The 15,850-nt window shown below is 40.5% G+C and overlaps 1 long non-coding RNA gene across 1 annotated transcript in view; it reads left to right on the top strand.

Moving 5' to 3' along the window:
• Positions 1 to 268: 268 nt before the first annotated feature.
• The window catches only part of LOC148186468 (uncharacterized), a 72,116-nt gene continuing 56,534 nt past the window's right edge, over positions 269 to 15,850 (top strand). Inside the window, exons 1-2 of the long non-coding RNA XR_015774829.1 lie at positions 269 to 389; positions 471 to 531. This is a non-coding gene — a long non-coding RNA (uncharacterized LOC148186468). The remainder of the gene's footprint in view (positions 390 to 470; positions 532 to 15,850) is intronic.

Genomic DNA, 15,850 nt, shown 5'->3' with positions numbered 1-15,850 from the left:
CTTGTTAATCCGAGAAAGGTTAGCCTAGTAACCTCGTCTATTTGAAAATGAAAAGTGACATCGAGAAGGTCGAGTTGGGGAAAAATGTGTCAGTTTCTTTAATCAGCAGTTTGGGTCCTCGGCCGTTTTTGGGCCGGCCGGTCGCTCAGCTGACAGGACAGCTGTCTGTCAAACTGGGCCAAACTAATACTTTCAGTACTGAGGGGTGACATGACCGCCCCTCCCGTATTGGACTGACCCTGTTTTTTTGACACCTGATTGGCTCAGAGTCAGAGTTTCCATCATGGATGTATAGTGAAGTGGTCACCACCTGTCAGAAGTTTAGTGTCAATTTGCGAAAATGGCGAAGAGAGAGAAGACAGGGGCTGAAAAAGAAACGCGTGGTGCAGGTAAAGTTTACGAGCTTATAGGCGAAAAATGTCAATGCAAGTTGCAGAAAAATGCGCTACACTGACATATCTTTTCCGTAGTGGAGAGCCCAGGGCTGCTGTGGACAAGGAAAGCCAGACCACTGATGTCTACTGATCTGAGGTAGGACAGTCTCCATTTGTTTTGGGGGGTTTGAGAAGGTATAGGCCTGTATACCTTGGAGGGTGGTTGTTTCTGTCTGCAAATATTTGCTTTGATTTTGATGAGAATTGATGATGATGATAGTTGATTTGATTTTGCATATGTTTAAACGACTGCATTTAAGTTGTTGATTATTTGAAACACTGAGTAGGCTATTTGAGTGTGCATGCATGTATGTACATTTAGGCTACACGTTGTGGTGTAGAAATTAGCAGTGATTTGCAGTATGACTTGGTGTTCTTGCTCACCTGTGGCTTGTATGGCCTGGTCTTGTTTTGTTCCAGTGCAGTGGTGACTTACAAACTTAGACGGCAGTTGTCTGCAAGACATCCTAAAGTGTCTTGAAGGTCTTCAGCATCATTAGATTGTCTTAGCATACGACAGAAACTGTAGTAGTGTTAAGATTACTCCCCCCAAAATGTGCTTCTCCATCTCAAAGTCTCGGTGACAGTGAGTCCCAGGGCACAGATATGTAAGGGGTCACCCCACCGCTCCTAAAGATACACAGACTTTGTTTTGGTTTTGTGCCTCTTTGCAGTCATCTTGTGTCTCCTTGTAGTTGTTTGGGCCTCTTTTAGGTTAATTTAGTGTATTTTTGGGTCATTTTGTGTTGCTTTGCAGCCATTTAGTGTCTCCTTGTGGTTATTTGTAGATCTTTTGTTTGTCAGTGTGTTTGCCCATTTCTGTTGTTATTTTGTGTTTTGAAGTTCCTTTAGGGGCAATATAATGATCAAACCTTTGCTCCTGACCAAAATTAAGATTTCTTTGTCAATTCATTTTATTTATTGGCATTATTTTGATTATAACTATTTTGAACCTACTCTAGATTTGTGAAAATGTTCTTCTGTTTAGCAAATGTTTAAACCAAAATTACATGCATGGTTTATTCAACTTTCACTCAGGAGCAAAAAAAACAGTATTTACACATGAAAGAAACAATGATTTGACTTTTTTAGCGTGATTATTATCGATATCAGCTGATGCGAAGATTTCTACTGTGATAACATTTTTAGCCATATCACCCAGCCATAGTTACTTTGCATCTCTTTTTGTTTTTTTTGTGTCTCTTTGTGGTAATTTTAGGCTCTTCATGATCTGTACATATAAAATTGAGTGACATTTTGCAGGTGAAGGCCAGTGGGGGCTCCTGGGCCTGTGCCCAATATGCCTGTTCAGTATGGTCCCAGAATGCCTCTGATTCTGATTTAACTCGAGTTTATATGTTCTGTGCTGTCTAGAAATGAGCCACTCTTTGTGTTAAAAACATGTTTGTTGAGTTTTCACATAGCAGCACTGAAGAATGCAAAATGTAATTAATAGTTGATAAGACCAGATGTCTTGTTTACCAAATGAGCAGAAAACAGACATTGTTCTTGTTTGCGTTATATCTCCTCCTGGAGAGCTACTTGGCACTCAACACCAGAAAATGAAGGACCTTTACTCATTGCTGCCATAATTTCTTAAAAACAGAGTTGAGTGTGTTTTCAGATTCAAGAAGCTTTCGAGTTTTTCACACCAAGTCATATGATTTACTGTTATTCTTAATTGAGTTGCAGGACATACAAAAGTCCCATTTGACACATTTGTGTAATGGAGGCGATTCAGTTTAATAGCTCCTCAGTCAAATTGCCAGGTACTTAATGGATAAGTGTGTGCAGAGTTCAGATTTTTCATGCAAATAGGAGTGATTAACTGAGGGAAGCAATCTGGCTGCCAAGACAGTTGAATGAAGACTGACACATTTTGTGCTTATCTTTAAACTGAATGGACCAAGAAAACCGGTGGAAAGCAAACAAGACAGGTTTAAAAGCATAATTTAGGTCATTTTCAGTTTGTGCTTGTTTTGTCAACATGAAAACAGATTGAGTTTTTGGCATCGCTCTCCTCAGAGTATTGGTCTGTGAAATGTTCACAGCCATTATTCATTGAAAACAGTAACATACTCAGTATATAGTGCGAGAAACTTTTTCTACTTTCTCTCTGTCTAAGCTTGCCTCCTATAGTTTGTAAAGCAAACTAAATCAAAAGCAGCAGGAATTTTCTGACCCTTGGGATATTCAACAAACTTTGTACTTGCACCTATTGGAATATATTTTCTTGATAACCAGCTTTGTAGCCCAAGATAAAGGAAGGAAACATTTTCATTTAGAGACAATGTTTCTGTCCTGAATTGATTCCCTCGGGTAGCTCGCCTCCAGGCACTGCGGTGTCCCCCAAAAGTTCAACTAATTAAGCGGCTATATTTGATTTAGGTTTGTGATGGTCAGGGTTATGGCTATGGTTAGTGTTTGGGTGTCCCAGTCCTGGTGAAGGAGGTGGATTTGTATTCTACATGAGAGGAAGTTCTGTCTGGGAAGCTCAATTGAGGGCAAGAGAAGCTAATGAGCTCTTTTCACAGGGAGAAAACGCAGGCTGCCAAAATGTGTTCCCTCCTTCTGTATTCCACAAAGTTTGGACTATGATGAAATGCTTTTGTGGGCTAGGGGAAAATCTGACAGAGGGTCATGATTTTTCATGACACCAGCCAGCTCTGTTTGTGATGGTCATTGCATCTCGTGTGATCTCTTGTCCCTTGGTGCTTTGCTTCTGATAATGGACATTTTACCTTTCCTTCCTTTCATACAGTGAGCTGAACATGCCAATTTGGAGGACAAAATACATTGTTTGTCCTCTGGAGTGACACATAGCAGCATTTTCTGATCTGACCACCCTCCCAAGGTCATCACTGTTGAAAAACAAATCTCTGTCAGCATCTGCCAACACACTGGTCAGTGGTGCCACATGCAACGTTCAGAGCATGAATATGGCATCGAAACACTATGCACACTGTCAGTTAACTTATTTATTTAGACTGTAGATATTTGCACTGTAAAGCAACTGCTGCACATCTGTACTTCCTCCTTTGCACCCTTTGTACATACATTTTGTGTTCTTTATATTCTGTTTTTTGTATATTTTTATGTCTTACACTATTTAAATTCAATATTTTTATTCTTCCTTTATGTTAATTGTTTGCACCAAAACACAAATTCAAATTCCTTGTATATGCAAATGTGCTTGCATGTGAAGATGCAGTGGAGTGGAGTTCTGAGCAGACTGAAGTCACACAACCTCTGTGTGTGCTGTAACCGTAGTTTATTGTTGTAGCATTGTGGCCGCATGTGCATGTTATTGCATATGTGTCTCCGCTTGCACTGTGATCAAAGTGGCCGTTACTGCTGATATCAGGATGGTGTTGTCATGAAAGCATAGTGCCCAGATAGGTTTCCCCTATTTGACACCATTAGCTCCATCAGCACTGTTTAGCATTGTTAATGGAGTTAGCACTGTTACCTTACAGCTGCTAGCTCATCCACTTTTCTGTTGCGAACCATGTCCATCCTATGAATGTTTCGTGGAGCCTCTTTAAATATTCTTTAAATATTCACCTTTAATCACAAAATACATGTTTGCTTATCAGTATATTTCAGGAAAATACATACATAATTTACTTAACTTGCAATGTTTGATGTGAAGGGAAAACTATTCTAAGAGCATACAGAGCTTTGCTTGTGTCATGAAACATCAGTCTATGATGCTGCATTGAAATGGAAATAGAATATATATACATACACATGCTATATGACAAAGAAAATTTGTGGTCTTTGTCAGTCTAATGCCGTTATTCTGTATAATTGTGACATCTGCTCACCATTACTGTGGAAAGAAAGCAGCAATGCCAAAGGGCAGCTTAGAGAAAAGGTAAATCAGGGCAAAGATGTGCAGTTTATCTTTTCTCTTGTCGGCGTGCTTCCCGCCGTCGGGGATGAATGGGCTTCTTTAAATAGCTCTGATTAATTAGAGGTTTTAATTGGAAGGGTGTTGGTGGCAGTCGCTCGCTTTCTCTCCTCTAACCAGTCATTTAGGGGAGTGGTGCCCATGTCAAAAGGACACCTGGCACTGGCTGACTCATCGCCATCAGCCACTGTGTTCACCCTCTGCTGTATCGACATGACAAACGCTTTCACCACTACTGTATCCTCTTTGTGTCAGTGTCAGCAACATGCAAAACTGTTTTCTGTAGCTGACTGCACCCTGTCTAACAAACACTAGCATTTCTTCCCTTTTCACCCCATTTTTTGCTCTTTCAACTCTGTTGCATCACCACCTCTTCCCTCTGTAGTGCGAGTTATTAACGCCCCCTGTATTCTCACCTCTCTGGGGTCTCTTTCATTGTTCCTTGCATTGTTTTGCGTCACCGCTCACAGTCCCTCCATTCACGTAATTTATCAACGATTTCTCTCTTAAAAATATCTTTAAGTTTGTGATGCGTAATTCACAAACTTCCTGTGTGTTTGACTTTTTGGTGAACTGAAAGAGATTTGCCTCTGTGAGAGAGCTGGTTTTGTTTCAGCCAAGGCTTACGGGCAAACACACAGCTGTGTGTGCATCACTACCTGAGCCAACATGCACTTTCTATCATAGCCCCTTTTGTCTGTTAGTCATGATTGCTGTCTTGCTGCTCCTGCTCATTACTGATACAAATGATCATGATTAATCATAAACAATGCATCATCAACGATGATTTTATTTACTTGAAAACACAACAGAAAATCTCAATGAATTTTTCAATCATTCAAGTGTTTTGGCTGATTCCTACAGTGTGCATCAGTAGTTTAGTCAGGGTTTTAAAATGTAATAGTTCACAGATTACTGTTTCATTCCTTGTTAAAAAATATAAAAAGTAATGAAACTCTTTTTAGTTACTTCATCAAAGTTAGGTAAAGTCACATTTGATTGCTTATCTTATGGGACTGGTTGCCATGACATTAACTTACCTGTAGATGTTTGCTCAGGTTTGACATTGAGCATTTCAATGTTGACAGCATTTTTACTGCTGGTAAACAAGCTTTAAACTGTACAGTAATATCAGAGTAGTTTTTTGATTTCGGAGGGAAAATATTGTTTCATTTCCAGCACTGAAATGCATACTTGTGTCACATCATAGCCACCTGCCTTGTCGTGGTCAGCTGGTCGTAGGCATGGAAGACTCGTATTAGAGTCATGCGCATACATTTGATTGGCAGATTTGAGGCAGTCCAAATTCAAACAAGGGAATGATTTAAAATAAATGCTCAAAATATGAGCACAAATGAGCCTGTCTAGATGAGAGAGCTCCTTGGGAGCCATCTTACCCTTAAAGGTGTGGCACTCAAATATATCCCAACAGCTTTGTGGACCCGCATTGTTCGAAAATATGTCAAAGAAAGCATTCCTACATGACAGAATAAATGGTATGAGATTACAATCACGTTTGTTTTCATAATTTAAAGAAGCAGTGTCTAGAATTTAGGAGGATTTTGTGGAATAGCACTGAGGATTGCAGATTGAAACCAGTTTAAACTTCTCCCGGTTGGAATTCCTTCAGTGTTCATTGTTCATTGTTGTTGTTTTTCTCCTCGTGAAAGGCTACTACCGATGCTGACCGAAATGCGAATGACCCTATCTAGAGCCAGGCTTTAGTTTGTCTGCTCTGGGCTACTGTAGAAACGTGGTGTAACATAGCAATTTCTAAGGTAGCGAAAACACAACTCATCATTTTATATTCCATTTCTTCCAATATATCCCCCTAAATTCCACACATTGGACCTACATTTACTCTGCTACATATAACTAGTTGCTCCCCAACAGTGTGTGTGCATGTACAGTAGATTTTAGATGCAGTTTGTAGAAATTCTCACAAAGAAAAACCTTGAGATTCTAATATTTATTTATTAACTGAAGTACAAATGCAGAAGTAATATAGTCATTTTACTGACTTCTTTAAAGTACACTGTAAGTGTCTACAAGGCCTGGTGAGTGACATTGCTTGGCCTTTCCCATCTTCTGCAGCCTGCTTGGGTATGCACAGTAGCCCCCGGTGATTGATGAGTGGGCAAGGGGAGAGGAAATCTATCCCCAGGTTACAGCGCGGCCCTGGTGATGGATGGCCCCTTGGAGGTCTTAGCAGAACTGATGGGTCACGGGCCTCGGAGAGCCCAGAGCTGGGAGTGAGAAGACGGATCGGGGGTGGGGGGGATGAGAGTGCAGAGACAGAGGTGGGAGAATGGGAAAAGGCAAAATGTATGATACAATCTGTGTGTTTATGTCCGTGAATACAGTGAAACAGAGATAGTTTTTTTTTTTCCTTGCCTCAAAATGAGCTGTATAAGAATGTGAATTTATCAGGTTTATGGTTTGCTCCACTTACAGTAGCAACACGTTCCAGAAATAGCTGTTTCTTGTCCTCAGGTAACTTAATTTCTCAAAGTTGAGTCTTCTAGGTAAAACTTTCTCTCAAACTACAAATATTACACCTTTACTAGCTAAACATAGTCCCTGAACGAGGCCCTGAAGTTGTCATTTATAATCTTGACTGGTGGAGATTAGCGGGCACAGTCGTAGTCGTAGTAGTGAGTTTCATTTTTTTTTTTCTGATAAACAATACTTTTAAAATGGTACCAGTGCTTGAACGATACATGAACCGATACTTTTTTTCAAAATAATGCACAAAACGACAGTCAACAATGTGAAAGAATGACTTTTTTTTAAAGAATTAATTTGAATGAATACAGATCACTATTGAAAAACACATAACACGTTTATTCACATTATTCACTGACAAACAGCCTAAACTGTCAGCTACACACATTGCACTGCTACGTTTAACTTCATACTCTCTGCTCGGGTCGCAGCAGTCAGACACTCACTATGCACACAGTCTGGCACCAACATCTGCATTATGATTTGGTCAGATAGGTATCGCTCATATAGAATTCAGGGTACAAATATTAATTGAAATATCCATTCATCCTTTTTCATCCACTTATCTGGGGCTGGGTCGCTGGGGGAGCAAGGTATTCCAGATGTCCCTCTCCCCAGCACAGTTTTCTAGTTCCTTCTGGAGGATCCTGGGGTGTTCCTGAGCCAGGTGAGATATATCATCCCGCCAGCAATGTGTTTTAGGTTTACCTCAAGCCCTCCTATCAGTTTGACATGCCCGGAAAACCTCTTAACGGGAAGCACCCAGGAGGCATCCTGATCAGATGCCCGAACCACCTTAACTGTCCCCTTTCGACTCAAAGGAGCAGCTGCTGTATTCCAAACGCCCTCCAGATGTTTGAGACCCTCACCCTATCTCTGCGGTTGAGCCCAGCCGTCCCACAAAGGAAACTTATTTCGTCTGTTTGTATCTGCAGTCTCATTTTTTTTCTCTCACTATCCAAAGCTCATAACCATAGATGAGGGTCGGAACGTAGATCCTTGAAATGTGTGACATAAAAATATTACAATACAACTTTGAATGATGCTCTCCATCACACGGACTAAATAAGAGAATAAAGTGACATGTCATCGTGTCATGGTGACAAACTGAAGGTGAATGCCGCTAAAAGAAAAATCAGCTTCAACTCTTTCACCTCCTTATTGTTTTGCATTCCCTCCAGGTGTCCCCACATCGTTGAAAAAAAGTCAATGTGCTTTTTCAGAGGGCGACAGCTTGAATGTCAACATCACCCTAAACAAGGTTTTGTATGGGAGACAGACTGCATCTCTTGTAATCTGTTGATGTACCACCTTTCTGGGACACATATTTGATCATCCTCCTGCAGTGAATTAACTGAAAATCAATCACGATGATGCACAGGGAGCGTGGAGAAACTGACAGAAAATAATATAATCTGTGTTTTTATTATCACAGGAGATGCAGGAGACGCTCCCGAGGGCTGGCGATGATTTTGGGAAAATATCACATCTGACAGGTTTAGCTCTATGAACATAGACACCTCCTATTAGGCTTGGCTTCTTGATGTGAACTTCTTTCATAAACAAGTAATGAATACTTCTCCAGTGGCCTTATGCACTTAAGGCAAAAGTGATCATCAACTATTCTCTCAATGCAGCAAATATGGTAATGAATCTCTCAAGAAACTTTGTAATGTTCTTTTCCTCCCTAGGCTATTGGAGAGATTCATGACTATATCTCTGTTCAACAGCAAAGTTGGCCAGCCTCCATGCAGCCATAAAAGGTGCAAACAATGGCTTCCTTTATGGCAGTCTACTATTTTTTATTCAAATACGAACAAGCCCATCTTGCACCCCGAATGCAACACATGCAGCCCCTCCCTTCACACACACATGCACACACACACAAAGGAAATAAAAGGAAAAAACACCTGTCGTTTGCTCTATGTCTGTGCCAGCGGTCCACTCTAAGGCAATATGCCACCCAGTAGTATCCACTAGGGTGGGCTGCAGTGGTGATAAATTGGCATGGATTAAATGTCAACCCTGGAGCAGATCCACCCTCACTGGAACTAAGGTGAATCTCTTCATATGAGAACAGGTCAGACAAATTAGTGCAGGGTTCATCCTCAGCACATTATCTTTATGTGTGGGAGGACAGTTAAACAGACTGATCGAAAGAGGTGCAAGTCAGATAAGGTGCATATATGGACACATGGTTGGACTGACTTGACGAATTAGGGCTATCAGGACAGTTAGATGGGTGTAAAAATTTTCAAACTGGTTTGATATTAAACCAAAGACTTGACTGGACCAGGTGTTGCACTTGACTCAGCAGCTGCTCCCGAGTGGAACGTAATAACACCGTGTCCCAACAGCTAGTGAGAGTTGGAGTATAGCATCACATTGCTCAAAGCCCTCTGTCCACATTGAATCCATTAAATATGCTTTTTTGGTTTGTCATGTAAACAAGTCATGTAAATATCAGCTTGAGATCAGACTGGAGATGTAACCACTTAAAAGATGGGTAACCTGCTTACTTGCTATCTTGTTTTTTGCAACATTACATTTTAAACAGAAAACGGAAACAGAAAACACATCTTTTTATATTGTGATATTTACTGGAAATTACATCCATTATCATCCAACAGCAAGTAGCTAATCCTGTTATTTTCTAGTTATTTAGCAGAAACTTTCAGCTCACTCATGATATCCTTTCAGCCAGCTGCCACCTTATTTTATTTTTTGTCGTGAAATAAGAAAGTATTGTACAGATAATTCCTCAATTAAACCTCATGAATCAGCCAATTCTTGTCCATGGCGGATCTTTCAAAGTGAGCGACGGGTGTAAATAGAAACAGGGGATCGGACAAAAGTTTAACTCTAAATGGCGCATGGCATCACTCGTGGCCAGTTAGGACACTTCTTTCAACATCTTCAAATACAAAATGCTCCAATAACGGTTCAGTTTTAGTTTTCATGCAAGACTACCTCTGCCCATGTCTCATCATCCCAAAAAACACATGAATTTTCTAGTAAACAAGCACAACATGTGCTGCTCTGCCCCCTCCAGCCTCTGGTGAAATTTGACATGGCCTGGCTCTGTTAGTCAGTTAATAAACTTATTATATCAATAACTTTGTCATATTGTTTTATAATAATGAAGCTGGATATAGCATTGAGACACTGTTGGCTCAGATTGCTGGTGTGGGCTACTTTTAATTTCTCAGAATATTTCTAAATGACAATTGCTGGTTAATCCAGTTTGCATAAAATCAACCCTCTTTAAGCTAGTAACCCAGACCAGACTGGCAAAACTGGAATTCGACCCAGTCGAGTTTTACAACATCTCATTTGGATACAGAGCAGAATATGACTGCCTTATGGGAGCCTTAAAATAGAAGCATCACCACCTTTAAACGGTGCTAAACTTGCCGTGTACTAACAAATTCCCAGTTGGGAATTTTCCTGTTGTAGCAAAAAGAGACATGAAGCTCTAGAGAGTACAACAACAGTCTGCATTCAAGCACAAGAGTGTGGTAAATACAGTTCAGGACATGGCTGTCAGCTCCCCTGTTTTTTTTAATCTAGGCCTCTGAGACTTCAACCTGCAGATTCAGTGCCTTACATCTTTGCTTTCTGGCTAAATGTCTTTCTCTTGTCATGTCTAAAATACTGTGTAGCCGTCATTCTCCATTCTCTTAATATCTAAATCATGTCCTCACACAACTGCACTGCGGTAGTGGCATTCAGAAAATAAGGGACAATTAAATTAACCACTGTTTGGATTACAGGAATTCATTTTCTCTTGGGCTATGTTTCAACTGAATCAGAAAACCGAGTGAGAGCTGGATAGCTCACCAATACGAGAGCTTGTGTGCGCTTGTGTGCGCTTGTGTGTGTGCCTGCAGAATTTCGAGAGCACGGTTTCTGCTCATTCGCCCAAGGGCTGACTGATTTCCCATGCGAACGGCAATTAAACAAAAGTCTCTGGTGAAGGAATCGGATCAAACTCCACAAAGTGAGAGCCTAAATCGTGCCATGTTTTTATAACCCCAGGCTAGCATTGCAGGTATCTCTTGGGGAAAACTTGGTCTTCCCTTTCCTTATATTTAACTTTTTTAATGTTTCTTTGCACTTTGTCTTCTGTCTGATTGCATGAAGTAGCTGTGATGTGATTTACAAGTGCTCTGGCCCCCTTTTGGCAAGTTCACATTTGTATTTTAATTTAACAAAGACCTCTGCACCGTGCCGGTTCAACAAGCAGCTGCTGAAACTGCTAATTGGCTTCTCTGTTAGTATGTACTCTGTCGGTTCTAGCCAGACCCCAAGACATGCTGCTACTCTGTAATCATGCACATGCATGAGTATGAAGGAACGCATGATACATGCAGAAAGCACACAATGTGTTTGCCCACAGGCTCAAAAAAACCATTATGGCTCCTTTGCAACTAACTTAGCATAAATGTGTGAGTGCTGAACCATCAATCATTTACCTCCCTACACAGTTCCAACTCCCTCATTCATCACTGATCTTTTATATCATCAACATCTCTCATTTTGCCCAGCTTCATCAAAAGTTGTGGCAATGACAAAACTGCCCAATGCAGAATAAGCTTGCAGTTGTTAGGAAATGGAAAACAGGGTGCACTCACCAGACCTTTTTTAACAGTTGAATAAGACAGACCAGCACGTGTCTCGGGATTGCTGGTTTGGCTGGCAGGCAACCAGACAAGAGATGAGGGTTTGGGATTTAGTGAGCTGGACAAAATGGCTGTACTTGTGCGCTCTCTCTCTTTCTCTCTCTCTCGTTTGCCCATGGATGAATGCCCACAACTAAGGGATGGAGGGGTTCGAGGGAAGAGCACAAAAAGCCCAATAACCACAAGAAAATGTTGGCATTTTACATCTGTGCAAACCACGGATATGCTAATATAAGAATCATATCAGTATTTCAAGAGTGCTGTATTTTTTTTTTGCATTTTAGCCTTTATTAGACAGGACAGATCAGTAGCGTGAAAGGGGGAAAGAGAGGAAACGATATGCAGCAAAGGGCCACGAGCGGGAATCGAACCCGAGGCCGCTGCAGCAAGGACACTGCCTTCATTTATGGGGTGCCTGCTTTATCCACTCATCCACTTGACGCCCCCATATTTCAAATTTTATGTATATGAATTGAGTTTCTCATTAGTAGGAGGAGGGGATGATGGATGCTGTGAGACCTAGGCAAGACAGCTGTTCAGGATCAGTTGTGTCCTTTAACAACATGTTGTGACATTTCCAGTGGTGGCGACAACATCTGGGTATTTTTAGGCAATATTGGTACGTTTCCGGCAGTGGTTGTGGCGAAAGTAACCACATATTTTTGGGCAGCATTTACACATTTCCAGCGGTGGTTGTAGAGGCAACCACTGGGTACTTTTTAGGGTGAGGTCAATGCAATTCCAGCTGTTTGTGCTGACAAAATTTGGCGTTTTTTGTAAGGCGAGGTTAACACATTTCCAACGGTGGTTGTAACGACAAAACTGTGATTTTCAAGGTGTCATTGGCACATTTCAAGCAAATGTTGAGACAACACCAACTGAATATTCTTTGAGGCCTGGTTGAAAGATTTTTAGTGCTGGTTGTGGTGACATAGCCTGGTATTTTTTAAGGTTATATGGGCACATTCTTAGTGGTTATTGTGGCGAACACACCGGGTATTTTTTAAGGTGAGGTTGACACGTTTGCAGTGCTGGTTGTTGCAACAACAGTCGGGTATTTTCAAAGCAATGTTGCCAAATTTACAGTGGTTGTAGTAGTAGCCGCAATGTCCTTGTCTTTTTTAAGGCAATTTCAGTACATTTTCAGCAATGGATGTGGTGACAATAACGGTGCATTTTTTAAAGGTGACGTCAGCACATTTTCAGTGGTGGTTGAGGCGACACCAGCTGGGTATTTTGAAAGTGACGTTGACACATTTCCGATGGTGTTTGTGGTGGCATCAACAGGGTATTTTTTGGAAGGTGATGTTCTCTGCCTAAACCTAACAACACGTTAATAACAGCAATATGAAGAAAAAAAAATTGCAATGTAAAGTAATGTAATGTTTCAATGTATCAGCTACATATGGAAAATACAAATGCAACGTATCTGCGGTTTGCAAAAACTTACAAATATATTCTGGCGATTGGGTTGGCACAATGCTAAATCACATAACACAAACTACCTGGCAAGCTGAATGCTGAAAATAACTCAGAACCTAATCATTACTGTTAGAGCGCAGAATGTGAAATCGGTGAGCTGCGTCACAGTCTGGTTCACAGACCTTTGTCGTCTTCTCTCGCTCTCACTACTTGAGATGCCACCGGCACCTGTCAACAGCTACTTAGTTCCTTTTGGATTGGCAGCAGATTTATAATACACCTGCCTTCTCAGTATTGCCTGCTTGACTTCTGTGATGTGAAGTACATGCAGCACTCATTTGGCAGTAAACCAGAAAAAGGTACTGCAGTGGCAGAGATGTTCCATTGAGGTGGCTGGTAATTGATGTATGGCTTCAGCCATGTTAGGGCTGTGTAGTGGAGAGGAGGGAAGCAATTTGTGGCTCGGCTAGGGGCCCTCTCAGCAGCTTCAGTAAGCACTCCAATTTCCCTTTCATTCTGCCCAGTGCTTTTGTCTGAGGATAAACGGCAAGCTGAGAATTTCCAGTCATCACATGGACTCTCTGTTACTCACACACACTCATGGGTGGATTGCGCTTTTTGGCCTCTTCAAAGGGATGTTTTCAAGGCAGAGTGAATATACGCGGATTCCTTAGTTCTGATGCGTGAGCGGGACGTGCAACGTACACACAGCGGTGGGGTGTATTTGGGTTTTTGGACGAGAATTGATTGAGGGGCTGTTTGGGCTGACAGAAGAAGGGAGGAGAATGAGTTGGTTGCATTTTTGGCTTTCAGCTGAAGTGCTCCCATGTGAGCCTCCGTATAAATATTCATCTTCCTCACTGTTCTGCATCAACAGCTGAAACACTTTCATCTATCTAAACTTGCAGTTTCAGAAAATAGATCACTCCTGGGTTGTGAGCAGCATAACAGCATTAGCAGACAGATTAACTTTGTTAAGATCAACTTAAAAGTGGTAATTATTTCTAGAGTAGTTGAACACATCCGGCCATTAATTGAAAGAAAATCCAGGGATGAATGCAGAACGGATGACACGTTTTACTTGTGATTTTTTTTCTTTTATAGGGATTTCTTGGCTTATGGCATTTACAAGCTATAAACATGGTTTATGGAGGTTTAAAGCTGACATTTTTTTCAAATTTGAATGCAATTTAATTTTACATATGTGCATATAAATTAAACTTGACAGCAACTAGAAACTAGAATTGGGCTAATGGGTCTAATTGGCAATGGGCTAATTTTCATGTTCATTCATACATTTAAAAATGCAGCAAAATTTAAAAATTAAAGGTTCAGTGTGTGAGATTAAGGGGGGATAAAGGCATCTAGTGGTGAGGATTGCAGATTGTAACAAGCTAACTTATTGTGGTAAATTGTGAACAATGCATGCTGAAGAAACATTATCCACAGAGGTCTCTTCATCTCCAAAACAAATGGGTCAGATGATTAAAACCAGTAAAAACACTGAATAAAGCAATTTAACGTTACAAATCAGTGTTACTTGTACGTATCACAGACACCTGTTAATGTGTGCTCACCTTTTTTTCTCTAATAACTTAAATTCCAGACATTTAGGAGGTTTTTACTATCTATCTAGAGCTATCTAGAGCCAATGTTTGGATTTTCTATTCTGGGCTACTGTACAAATGTGGTGGTGCAACATGGCAGACTCTGTGGACAAGGACTTGCTGCCTATGGAGATGTAAATGGCTCATTCTAAAGTAACAACAACACAACAATTCTTATTTTTAGTAAATTATAAAATAAAGAAAGCATACTTATTGTATTATATACAATTTCTGCCAGTATAACTATCTAAATCCTACACACTAAACCTTGAAACAAGTTTTTTTAGTCAGACCTTTTTTTTTTTTTTACAATTTAATTTGTCATGTCAGGTTTTGCAACTATACTTGTATTTATTTGGTGTAATACATTTGATTATTTGCAGTAGTTGTTAGTGCTTTCTCTACTGCAGTATATGCTCGTGTTTTTGCTGTATCTGATGGTTCATCATAAGCACTTACTGCTGATGAAAAGCCTTGTCAGTGTTTATCCTTGATGTTCAATTTTCAGTTATTGCAAGGAAATTAAACACGCCTGTCAGTTCGTATTTCCAATGAGGTCCATCATGTTATGACACAGGGGGGGACATTTTTCTCCCGCATGCTCTGTATTTACCTCACATACACAAACACACACAGTCGTGCACGCACACATGAACACATTCAAGTTTCTGGCTTGCTGCGGTTATTATTCCTCTTTCTCACTACATACATCTTTTTTCCCCCTACTACTTGTGCCTCATGAATGTCAAGATGGAATGAAAATAATAATGGAAGTGATGATAAAAGAAAAAAATAATACTCAAAAACATGCCTAGAACTTAGGTTTGTTTAAAGCTTTACTTTCTGCAATTTCATATATATTTAGTAGAGTGCTATTTTACATAATTATGTAGCTTTCTGCTCCCGTGGTAATACTTGGCTGACTGTGGTTTCCGTGGTGATGCTGCTCTTGTCTACACTTACTTAGAAATATAATGTTGAGTTTAGTAAGAAGGGGGGCCTTGAAGCCCTGGGGGCAGGGACTGCTGTCTAAATGGTCCAACTGAAATTACGTGAATTATTGTAGCTCATCTGAAAAACCTCTTGACATTAATTAAACAACCCTCTGCAGAAAGTAACTCCTGATTATCCCATAAATTAATCCATAAACCCTTATGCAAATTCCTCTCTTCATGCCTTCAGTTTCTTAACTGCTTTTGCAGATGGTTTAGAGAGCCAGTCGCACTCCTCTACATCATTCATAATGCATGAGCCAGATCGTATCAGTTGGTGATCAAAATTCCTATT

Source organism: Plectropomus leopardus, chromosome 18 (genome assembly GCF_026936395.1).
Source record: "Plectropomus leopardus strain MGB_pleo_1.0 chromosome 18, ASM2693639v1, whole genome shotgun sequence".
Lineage (NCBI taxonomy): Eukaryota > Metazoa > Chordata > Actinopteri > Perciformes > Serranidae > Plectropomus > Plectropomus leopardus.
This window is presented reverse-complemented; position numbering and strand designations above follow the sequence as displayed.